Below are 10,482 nucleotides of genomic sequence, written 5' to 3'. Positions count from 1 at the left end.
TGGCCTGATATGGTTCTCAATCAGAGGCAGGTCTCTGATTGGGAACCATATTTAGGTAGCTTGTTTGGTGTTGGGTTTTGTGGGTGATTGTCCTTGTTCCTGTCTCTGTGTTTTGCACCAGATAGGGCTGTTTTGAGTTTTCACATTTCATTGTTTTTGTAGTTTATTCATGTATAGTTTTCCTTTATTAAACAAACATGAATCATCATCACTCCGCATTTTGGTCCGCCTCTCCTTCAACTAAAGAGAACCGTTACACACACACACACAGCTTGACAGCAAGATAAGTCAGCTTGATAGGTTTTTATATTTTCTTTGAATTTCATTAAAGAAATAAAGAACATTTGAAGTAAATGATTGTAAAATAACAACATTTTACAATCTCCACGTTCCTTACATTTAAAAAAAAATCTAGTTATTACCATTAAAGTAAATGTTGACGAGCCTTAAATCAAAAATGGCACTGTCAAAATGGCTGGTAGACATTTTGTGAGATGTGTGGGAGAGGTAGATCAATAATCCATTGTCATTACCATGGCACACCATAATATTGCCATATTATGCCAGCTCAAAGAATGGAAAGAAACTTTTCTCTTCCTATTACTGTGAACTTTGAGGGAACATAATTCAAGTTTTAAACAGTAAAAAATGCATGGTAAATATTTGTGGCATGTGTGCCACGAGTATATCAATAATCTTGTGTCATTGCCATGTCACACCATAAGATGCCCATGCTATGCCAATTCAAAGATGGAGAAAAGGCTTTTGGGTATCTTATGGTCAATAAGCATTCAAGCCCTTTGTTATGGCAAGCCTAAATATGTTCAGGAGTAAAAATGTGCCTAGCAAGTCACATAATAATTTGCATGGACTCACTCTGTGTGCAATAATAATGTTAAACATGACTTTTGAATGACTACCTCACCTCTGTACCCCACACATACAATTATCTGTAAGGTGTCTCAGTCGAGCAGGGATTTTCAAACACAGATTCAACCACAAAGACCAGGGAGGTTTTCTAATGCCTTGCAAAAAAGGGCCTTGAATATCTCTATGCCTTTGAATGGGTATGGTAGTAGGTGCCAGGTGCACCGGTTTGTGTCAAGAACGGCAACGCAGCTTCCCGTGTGTATCAAGAATGGTCCACCACCCAAAGGACATCAAGCCAACTGGACACAACTGTGGGACGTATTGGAGTCAAACATGGGCCAGCATCCCTGTGGAATGCTTTCGAAAACATTGTTGAATCCATGCCACAACAAACTGAGGCTGTTCTGAGGGCAAGGGGGGGGGGGGTGCAATTCTATATTGTTAATTGTTGCAGGGATGGCAGACTTCCAGTATCTTGCGGTGCATTCAGCAAAGGACGGCTCACACACATCCCTCTACGATAAGATCATCTTGCGTAAACCAGAGAATAATGAGTTCTTTGAGCAGCCTGTGCCCCTCTTCCTTCCTCCACCCATCTTCTCTCGCCTGGACAGTGCTGTGGACTATAACTACCGGCCTGAAATCCAACACAAGTAAGCAGGGGCATTGGAGCAGTGTTACACTACACAGTTTCACCCTCATCAGAGGTAGTGTGTTCAGCTCAGAAACAAATATGCCAATGGAAGTCAACATGTGTGTCAGCAATTATGCATAAGAATTCCCAACAACAACTTTACAAAATGGTGTGTTCAACAACAGGAGCAAGACAGGAAGCCCCTTATTTAGTTATAAAGATGCAGGTGCTAATAGATTTGGCCATTGGCCAACCTGTAGGAATTATTAGCTAAACCATTGTGGTCTTGTGTCTTCCGTGCAGAGAAGGCCATTGTCCCCCAACAGTCTCCAGGGATAATCTGATTGGTTTGAGTCGAGCCCGTCGGCCTCATAATGCCATCTTCCTCACTTTTAACGACCAGAACATCCCCACTGAGCCCCTGGAGGCTGCCAAGGTCAACTGGAAGAGAGTGTGTGTTCACCCCAGTGACATAAAGGCAGAGGAACAACTGAAGGAGGTTAGTATACTTTACATTTGGCTACTGAGGTTATTGTGAAGACTGCAGGAAGTCACACACAGCGGGTGATGTTTTATACAATTTGTATTATTGTTAATCACAGACGTGTTAATTACATATGCATAGGAACATAGCTTTTTTCAGTTTGAGCCTTTGTTTTTTAATCCTAATGCTATTTCAAGACTGAAACATTTACTTGGGTGTTAGGCAATAGCAGGGTTCCCCAACTGGTGGCCCGTGGGACGAATTTGGCCAGTAGGTGATTTTATTTGGCCCCCAAAGTTTTCTGAGCTCCCTAGATTTTCTAACATAAAACACTGTAAAAACACCAGCAAATCATCTGTGATTTTAATTTAGGAAATCTGTTCCAAAGTATTCCCCACACATAATACAGAGATACAGTATATGTGATCATATATACATGTAAACAAGGTTTTAAATTATTATGTTTTAGTCAAATATTATATTTGGAGTCCACATATGATTTGTCATTATCTTTCTGCCCTCTGACGAACAGCTGAAGATAAAAATCCACCTACGGCTGAATTTAGTTGATGATCCCTAGCCTATAGGGCTAGTTTGTATTTTATCTCTAGGATTTAGAGGGAATTTACAATGGATCCTTTCACACCTTGATGAGGTTTTCTGTGGGGAAAAAATGCATTGAAAATAAAGGGAGCGTTTACCCACCTATTTGTTTTACCACTACATCACTGACGTTACCTCCCCACCTAGTCTATATTTTTTACATCACCATGTCCAGAGACTGTTCCTAAGGTATTTGTCTGCACATATGAGAAATGTGTTGCTCAATAAGGTATTTTTCTGATCTCCTGAGATAAATTGGATATATTTTGAATCATGTAGCTCTCGTTCATGTCTGACTTCTCTCTCATAAAGGCTCCTTAAGAGAAATAGAAATATGTCAAAGAGAAGCTGTTGTTGAGACATGTGATATGGAAAATATGCACATGGGAAATGTTAAGTCTATTGCTTTGATATCCCATCTGTGTTAACTTTCCCAAACCACACTGTGTGTAGATGTTTGAGAGCCGGCCCATCTGGTCCGGGTACGCGGTCAAGGCCAACCTGGACCTCCACCCTGATGATAAACTGAAGCTGCTGCTCCCTATCATGGCCTACTATATGGTGAGGAGACCTAGACCAGCCAATGGAAAAAGCAACAGAAAACACACCTCCACAAATAGCGTATGTCTGCTATCTAACTGTCACCATGGATACTACAGCCCAAGCTCAAGGTCACGCACCTGTATACCATTCATCAGGATGCCAATTGTTTGGCTGTCTGCATATTCTCTGACACCTAACTAATCTATATGGTGAGCAGACCCAGACCAGCAGGGGGTCAATAAAGGGAAATGGGGCATCTCTCTATTTACATGCCATGTCCTATTCAATTCACTTGACTTGAAATGAACCTCTTGAGAGAAGTAGAAGTGGATGGTGGCAAGAGAGAAAGAAGACGAAAACATGAAAATCTATTTGGTCAATACTCTCCTTGACCAAACGTATGTGGACACCTGCTTGTCGAACATCTTATTCCAAAATCATTAGAATTTATATGGAGTTGGTCCCCCCCTTTGCTGCTGTAAAAGCCTCCACTCATCTGGGAAGGCTTTCCACTAGATGTTGGAACATTGCTGTGGGGACTTGCTTCCATTCAGCCACAATAGCATTAGTGAGGTTGGACACTGATGTTTGGGTCGACATCAAGATTGAGTCAACGGAACAACCCATTGTTATTATTTGCCATTCAAAATACATCGAAAACCTCCCCTGGAGGAGCCTCTAGATGAGATATAACTATGACACCAGAGGCCAAGAAATACCAGGTGCTGGATTTCAGGATCCGCTGCAGTACCAAGCATGGTGAGGAGTGGGGGCAGGGTGGAGGTTTGGTTCAATCTAATCTGGAGGGACAATTTAATTCCACAGCCTTTGCTAATCATGCGTTGTTTTATGAGACTGTGTTTCACCCCCCTGTGACTGTCTTTAGGATATACTATAAATGACATGCCAGTGAAGGCCAAGAGGAGCACTTTCAACTATACCCTGCCAATCACACTTAACAAAGCAGGTGGGTAACTGGGTATATGTCTGGTGTGTGTGACTGGGTCTGTGCTTGCGTGTGTGTGTCCGTGTGTATTAGTGAGGATTGTCTCACTAATGTCCCTCTTTGTTGTTCAGTGCCCCAGGCTGCTAATGTGACAGATTTACCTCCTGAGGGCCCTGCTGGTGGACGTAGTGCAAATATAACCAGATACCAGCTCAAGGTAAGAGACTATAGACATCCCCACAACTTTTTCACATTCTACACGATACACTGTACTCACAAGAATAATGTCACAGTAATAAGACATCATATGCTAACCCCCCTCTACCATGTCTCTTGTTTGTCCAGGATTCCTCATGCAAATTCCGAGATGGGACCCTGCCCCCCCACAGGCAGATGTTCTACCAGCTCTGTGATCTGGACGTGGATAGGTAAGATCCAACATGGTATATGGGTGATTCCAGACAAGATTGGCCAAAAAATATCTATTCTGTTTTGGATCTTCCTGAAATAAAATCAGTTGAAAGATCCTTGGTGTACCTTTTGAAATCTGTATCCAAAATAACTATTGCGAAATAACTAATTCAAGTTGGGACATTTTTTACCTTTTGGATTTACCCAGGTCTTCTTTAAGACACTACAACAATGAGTCAGTAGATGCTACAAAGCCAGACGTAGTGTCATTTTAAACAGTACTGTGTGCTCTGAAATATGACTAGTGTTGAGATTAAGAATACCATTTCTGTACATTCGTTTATGGTTCTTTAAAAATATAAACCTACATTTCTTAAGTACCCTTTTTGATGTTCATTATTTGGCATATTGTTTTAAACAATATACTCTACAAGTACATAACATTTCCAGAGTTGGTGCTCTGCTACTTTTGAAGTTATGATACATTTTATGAGCAACACCAATATATTGAATGGGAAAATGTATTCAAAGGAACTCCTCCTGCTGGTGACTTACTAAATATGCAATCCTAATGGAGGGCTGTGATTGGCCTTTAATTTCAATAATTAAATGGGTCAGAGCACACAGTAAGGTTTCACATGACACCAAGAATGGCTTTGTAGCATCTACAGCATCCACAGAATCATTGTTGTAGTGTTTAAAAGAAGGCTGGGGTATGTGAAAAATTACCTAACTTTAATCATTTATTTCTCAATAATGATTTTTGGTATAGACTTCAAAGATATGCCAAACATCCTTCCCACAGGGGACCTTTCTATGGATTTCAATTCAGAAAGATTCAAAACATCATAACAACACTGCCTTCAAAAAGTATTCAGAATTATTCTGTATTTTGTTGTGTTACAGTCTGAATTCCAAAGGAATTAAATGTATTATTTTTCCCATTCATTTACATACCATACCCCATAAAGTCCTACTTTTTTTTTTGTATTTTTAGCAAAGTTATTGAAAATGAAATACAGAAATATTTCATTTACACAAGTATTCATACCCCTGAGTCAATACTTTGTAAAGCATACAGTGCCTTGCAAAAGTATTCGGCCCCCTTGAACTTTGCGACCTTTTGCCACATTTCAGGCTTCAAACATAAAGATATAAAACTGTATTTTTTTGTGAAGAATCAACAACAAGTGGGACACAATCATGAAGTGGAACGACATTTATTGGATATTTCAAACTTTTTTAACAAATCAAAAACTGAAAAATTGGGCGTGCAAAATTATTCAGCCCCCTTAAGTTAATACTTTGTAGCGCCACCTTTTGCTGCGATTACAGCTGTAAGTCGCTTGGGGTATGTCTCTATCAGTTTTGCACATCGAGAGACTGACATTTTTTCCCATTCCTCCTTGCAAAACAGCTCGAGCTCAGTGAGGTTGGATGGAGAGCATTTGTGAACAGCAGTTTTCAGTTCTTTCCACAGATTCTCGATTGGATTCAGGTCTGGACTTTGACTTGGCCATTCTAACACCTGGATATGTTTATTTTTGAACCATTCCATTGTAGATTTTGCTTTATGTTTTGGATCATTGTCTTGTTGGAAGACAAATCTCCGTCCCAGTCTCAGGTCTTTTGCAGACTCCATCAGGTTTTCTTCCAGAATGGTCCTGTATTTGGCTCCATCCATCCATCCATTTCAGTGCAGCAAACTCTCTCCAGAAGTTCAGTGAGGATCTCTGAATGATCCAATGTTGACCTAAATGACTAATGATGATAAATACAGCTGTGAGTCTTTCTGTCAAATTGATTGCTGATCATTGCTAGACAATCCTTTTCAGGTCTTGTCTGAGATTTTCAAGTAGATTTAAGTTAAAACCATTCACATTCTTCTTGGGAAATAACTCCAGTGTAGATTTGGCTTTGTGTTTTAGGTTATTGTCCTGTTGAAAGGTGAATTCATCTCCTAGTGTGTGGTGGAAAGCAGACTGAACCAGGTTTATTTTTTCCTGGAAAACTCCCCAGTCCTTAAAAATTACAAGCCCATAACATGATGGAGCTCCCATATGCTTGAAAATATGGAGAGTGATACTCAGTAATGTATTGGATTTGACCCAAACATAACACTTTGTATTCAGGACAAAAAGTGAATTGCTTTGCCAAATATTTTGCAGTATTACTTTAGTGACTTGTTGTAAACAAGGCTTCCTCCTTTCCACTCTGTCAATTAGGTTAATATTGTGGATTAACTACAATGTAGTTGATTCATCCTCAGTTTTCTCCCAACACAGCCATTCAACTCTGTAACTGTTTTAAAGTCACCATTGGCCTCAGTGAAATCCCTGAGCGATTTCCTTCCTCTCTGGCGACTGATTTAGGACGCATGTATCTTTGTTGTGACTGGGTGTTTTGATACAGCATCCAAATTGTAATTAATAACTTCACCATGCTCAAAGGGATACTCACTGTCTGCTTTTCTATTTTTACCCATCTACCAATAGGTGCCCTTCTTTGCGAGGCATTGGAAAACCTCCCTGGTCTTTGTGGTTGAATCTGTGTTTCAAATTCACTTATCGACTGAGGGACCTTAAAGATAATTGTATGTATTTGTATATGTATTATGTATCCTCATTAGCTGCTGCCAAGAGAGCAGCTACTCTTCCTGGGGTCCAGCAAAATTAAAGCAGTTATATCTTTTTTAAACATTACAATACAGTCACAACAAATTTCACAACATTTTAAGTGTGTGCCCTCAGGCCTCTACTCTACTACCACATATCTAGAACACAAAATCCATGTGTACGTGTGTTTATAGTGCATATGTTACCGTGTGTATGCATGTGCCTGTGTATGTCTCTTCACATTCCCTGCTGTTCTATGAGGTGTATTTCAATCTGTTTTTGTAGTCAAATTTTACTGCTTGCATGAGTTACTTGATGTGGAATAGACTTCCTTGTAGTCATGGCTCTGAGCACCTCCCATAGTCTGTTTTTGACTTGGGGACTGTGAAGAGACCTCTGGTGGCATGTCTTGTGGGGTATGCATGGGTGTCCGAGCTGTGTGCCAGTAGTTTGACAGCTCGGTGCATTCAACATGTCAATACCTCTCACAAATACAAGTAGTGATGAAGTCAATCTCACCTCTACTTTGAGCCAGGAGAGATTGACATGCATTTGATTAATGTTAGCTCTCTGTGTACATCCAAGGGTCAGCCGTGCTGCCCTGTTCTGAGCCAAGTCCCTCTTTGTGGCACCTGACACATAACGGAACTAGAAGCACAAGCATTTTGCTACACTCGCATTAACATCTGCTAACCATGTGTATGTGACAAATAAAATTTGATTTGATTTGATAACTGAACAGTAGTCCAGGTGCAACAAAACTAGGGTCTATAGGACTTTCCTTGTTGATAGTGCTGTTAAGAACAACTTACTGTGGACAGACTTCTCATCATCTTAGCTACTGTTGTATCAATATGTTTGGACCATGACAGTTACTCCAAGCAGTTTAGTCTCCTCAACCTGCTCAATTTCCATATTATTCATCACGAGACGTAGTTCAGGTTAAGGATATAGTGAATGATTTGTCCCAAATACAATGCTTTTAGATGTTGAAATATTTAGGACTAATTTATTCCTTGCCACCCATTCTGAAACTAACTGCAGCTCTTTGTTAAATGTTGCAGTAATTTCAGTCGCTGTGGAAGCTGACAAGTATAGTATTGAGTCATCCGAATACATCGACACACTGGCTTTACTCAACGCTAGTGGCATGTCGTCAGTAAAGATTGAAAATGTAGACAGCTGCCCTGGGGAATTCCTGATTCTACATGGATTTTGTTGGTGTCACGACTTCCGCCCGAAATCGGTCCCTCTCCTTGTTCAGGCAGCGTTCGGCGGTCGACGTCACCGGCTTTCTAGCTACCGCCGATCCACTTCATTTTCCATTTGTTTTGTCTTTGTTTCATATCTGCTGTCCTGCGCCTGACTCTCTACACCAGCTACACCTAGGGCCATTACAGTTGGGGAGGCTTCCATTCAAGAACACCCTCTGTGTTATGTGACAGGTAACTCTTTATCCACAATATAGCAGGGTGTGTAAAGCCATAACACATATGTTTTTCAAGCAACCGACTTTGATCAATAATGTCAAAAGCCGCACTGAAGTAAAAAAAAACAGCCCCCACAATCTTTTTATCATCAATTTTTCTCAGCCAATCGTCAGTCATTTTTGTAAGTGCTGTGCTTGTTGAATGTCCTTCCCTATAAAAGTCTGTTGTCAATTTGTTTACTGTAAAATAACATTGTATCTGGTATGTGTGGGGTACAGAGATGAGGTAGTCATTAAAAATAATTATTTGGGATCGGTATCCCATCCATGGAATGGTTGAGCTAACATAAGCTAATGCGATTAGCATGAGGTTGTAAGTAACAAGAACATTTCCCGGGACATAGACATATCTGATATTGGCAGAAAGCTTAAATTCTTTTTAATCTAACCGCACTGTCCAATTTACAGTAGCTATTACAGTGAACACCATACTATTGTTTATACTACCACACCATACTATTGTTTGAGGATAGTGCACAATTTTTAACATGAAAAGTTATTAATAAACAAATTAGGAACATTTGGGCAGTCTTGATACAACATTTTGAACAGAAATGCAATGGTTCATTGGATCAGTCTAAAACTTTGCACATACACTGCTGCCATCTAGTGGCCACAATCTAAATTGCACCTGGGCTGGAATAATACATTATGGCCTTTCTCTTGCATTTCAAAGATGATGGTACAAAAATGTACAAAATAACGTTTGGTTGTTTATTTTGTATTCTCTTTTACCAGATCTAATGTGCTATATTCTCCTACATTCCTTTCACATTTCCACAACCATTCAAAGTGTTTTCTTTCAAATGGTACCAAGAATATGCATATTCTTGTATCAGGGCCTGAGCTACAGGCAGTTAGATTTGGGTATGTCATTTTAGGCAAAATTCTTAAACACAAAAGGGCAGGTTCTTAAACACCATTATCACACAAAGAGTGGGTCCATGCAACTTATTATGTGACATGTTAAGGGAAATTTTACTGTTGAACTTCTTTAGGCTTTCCAATTGAATACTTATTGAATCAAGACATTTCAGCTTTACATTTTTTATTAAAAATATATATATTTTTTTACATAATTACACTGACATTATGGGGTATTGGGTGAAGGCCAGTGACAAAAATATATATATTTATTTAATCCAGGTGAGACCTCTCTCTGTAACACTGGTGCAGCATTCACACGACCTGACAAAGTTTGACTTCATGGTGTTTAGGTGGTTTTGAGTGTGTATTAAATTGCTGTTCTTTCATAAGAGTTGAAGGAGAACCCCCTGGGGAGGGATAAAACTGTTACAATACACAACAAGTGATGACTACAGTCTTTCTCATAGGTCAAGCTGTTTTTTATTAATGTTCAGATGCAGTGCAGGAAAAATAGTTGTTATGCCTAATTTAGATATTTTTTTGCAAATCATTTCCGACATTTGGTAGGATTTTTTTTACTCAACTTGCCTATATTTAAATAGATGCAGCTTCTCTTCTACCATTTCTCTCTGTGCTGGACCAGAGTTTCTTAAACTCAGCCCCCCCACCCACAATAAAAAAACAACAACCCAGGACCGAGATTTGGAAACCCTACCCTAGACGACTAAATAAAGCCTTGCTCACCCGAGTAATGTAAAATAGATTGGATTCTCTTAAATTTCTGCTTCTCTCACGGAGCGAGGGAATTAAGTGATTGGGGGAAAATGCAATAACTCTAAAACAGCGGAATGATTTTCTGTTAAAAATTTCCAAATAACCTCAGTTTGACTGGTTTTAAGGAAATGAAAGGCTGGGAAAACGATCCAAGTTTATTATTAAGTTATTAAGAATATTAAGTTCTTCTTGGATGCATATTTTATGTGGTTGGTTGGAATACTGTCAGCTTTTATATTGCTGAAA

The 10,482-nt window shown here is 39.6% G+C and overlaps 1 pseudogene; it reads left to right on the top strand.

Moving 5' to 3' along the window:
- Positions 1–1,320: 1,320 nt before the first annotated feature.
- LOC109873613 (general transcription factor 3C polypeptide 5-like) lies at positions 1,321–4,512 on the top strand (annotated as a pseudogene).
- The last annotated feature ends 5,970 nt before the right edge of the window (positions 4,513–10,482 follow it).

Source organism: Oncorhynchus kisutch, linkage group LG29 (genome assembly GCF_002021735.2).
Source record: "Oncorhynchus kisutch isolate 150728-3 linkage group LG29, Okis_V2, whole genome shotgun sequence".
NCBI lineage: Eukaryota > Metazoa > Chordata > Actinopteri > Salmoniformes > Salmonidae > Oncorhynchus > Oncorhynchus kisutch.
The sequence above is the reverse complement of the archived record's forward strand: the minus strand, read 5'-3'. Positions and strand labels throughout refer to the sequence as shown.